This window comes from Danio aesculapii, chromosome 4 (assembly GCF_903798145.1).
Source record: "Danio aesculapii chromosome 4, fDanAes4.1, whole genome shotgun sequence".
Classification (NCBI taxonomy): Eukaryota; Metazoa; Chordata; class Actinopteri; order Cypriniformes; family Danionidae; genus Danio; species Danio aesculapii.
This window is the reverse complement of record NC_079438.1, coordinates 27,887,338-27,889,522: the sequence shown is the minus strand read 5'-3', so window position 1 is coordinate 27,889,522 and position 2,185 is coordinate 27,887,338.

The following is a 2,185-nucleotide window of genomic DNA, read 5'->3' as shown; positions in this document are numbered from 1 at the left end:
CACATGTTTCGGCAAAGGACAAGCAAGAAAACAGTAGTCTTCCCGACATCCATGGCACCCGAACTCAGGTCCACAGCCGAGAAGGACGTGACTCTTTGGGCTTCTCCGGCCCGGAGGCCAGGGCACCCTTCAGTGGTTGTCGCTGACCTGCCGTCGAGTTTACGGGAAACGTCCATTTTTGTGTACTTAGGTTTTGAGCGCTTAACTTTCCTTCCACAACCTGACCGATGGGAAACGTACGAGATGCCCCAGGGGCAGGCCCCTCGCCCGGTCCTCTGACAAGGGGAACCGCTGTGGGTGTGGTGGTTCCTCCTCGCTCAGGGCATTCGATGTAGAGCAGGAGGGGCGGTCTCCGCGCGGAGGCCGACCTCCCCCTCCTTGTCTCTCGCTCTTTGGGAGGTTCAGACGGCCCGTCTATCTCAGTATGCCCCTTGACCGTCGGATCATCCCGTGGGTCGGTGTCTGCCGCGGCGCCCTCCGGTCAGTCGGCGCCCTCCCTTCCCCTTCCCCTTCCCCTCCAGGGTTTATCACCGTTTGTCTTCGCGCCGTCTTCTCCTACTTGAAAGGCGGTGTCAGGGTCGGGAGGTGTGAAACCCATCGGGGGGGGGGGGGGGGGGGGTGGTGAGTTGATGGAGGGGACCGGAGGTGACCGCTTGGCGACTGCGCGTGACGTTTGACACGCGAGCTTGATCTGATGTGAAACGCATTTCCCTGCGTGATGCCCTCGACAGAGCGGCCACAAGCCGCCCTCCTGCATGGCAGTTGGTGGCAGGAACGAATCCCCAAGGGTTAGTGGGCGGCCCTGTTAACCCCTGTCCTTAAGGCTTAACCCACCTGCGGGAGTTGTAACCTGGTTGATCCTGCCAGTATTATATGCTTGTCTCAAAGATTAAGCCATGCAAGTCTAAGTGCACATGGTCGGTACAGTGAAACTGCGAATGGTTCATTAAATCAGTTATGGCTCCTTTGCTCGCTCCACTCAGTTACTTGGATAACTGTGGCAATTCCAGAGCTAATACATGCCAACGAGCGCCGACCCGGTCCCCCCGGGGGCCGGGGACGCGTGCATTTATCAGATCCAAAACCCATCCGGGTGTGCTGGCAGTGGAGAGGGGGGGCCTAGCACCTTCCCGCCGCCGTCCGCCCCCGGCCTCGCTTTGGTGACTCTAGATAACCTCGGGCCGATCGCGCGCCCCCGCGCAGGTGACGGTTCATTCGAATGTCTGACCTATCAACTTTCGATGGTAGGTCTGTCGCCTACCACGGTGACAACGGATAACGGGGAATCAGGGTTCGATTCCGGAGAGGGAGCCTGAGAAACAATGGCTACCACATCCAAGGAAGGCAGCAGGCGCGTAAATTACCCATTTCCAACACGGAGAGGTAGTGACGAAAAATAACAATGCAGGTCTCTTTCGAGGCCCTGCAATTGGAATGAGCGCATCTCAAACCCTTCGGGCGAGGATCCATTGGAGGGCAAGTCTGGTGCCAGCAGCCGCGGTAATTCCAGCTCCAATAGCGTATGCTAAAGTTGCTGCAGTTAAAAAGCTCGTAGTTGGATCTCGGGGAGTGGCATCGACGGTGCCGCCGCGAGGCGAGTGACTGCCGGGTCTGGACCCCTAGTCCTCCCGGTGCCCCCCGGATGCCCTTGAGTGGGTGTCCTCGGCTTGGGGCCCGGAGCGTTTACTTTGAAAAAATTAGAGTGTTCAAAGCAGGGCAGGTGCCTCGCCCCATTGAATACCCCAGCTAGGAATAATGGAATAGGACCCCGGTTCTATTTTCTGTGGGTTTCCGGAACCCGGGGCCATGATCAAGAGGGACGGCCGGGGGCATTCGTCTTGCGCCGCTAGAGGTGAAATTCTTGGACCGGCGCAAGACGGACCGAAGCGAAAGCGTTTGCCAAGAATGTTTTCATTAATCAAGGACGAAAGTTGGAGGTTCGAGGACGATCAGATACCGTCGTAGTTCCGACCGTAAACGATGCCGACCCGCGATCCAGCGGCGTTTATTTACCATGACCCGCCGGGCAGCGTTGCGGGAAACCACGAGTTTCTGGGCTCCGGGGGGAGTATGGTTGCAAAGCTGAAACTTAAAGGAATTGATGGAAGGGCACCACCAGGAGTGGAGCCTGCGGCTTAATTTGACTCAACACGGGAAACCTCACCCGGCTTGGACACGGAAAGGA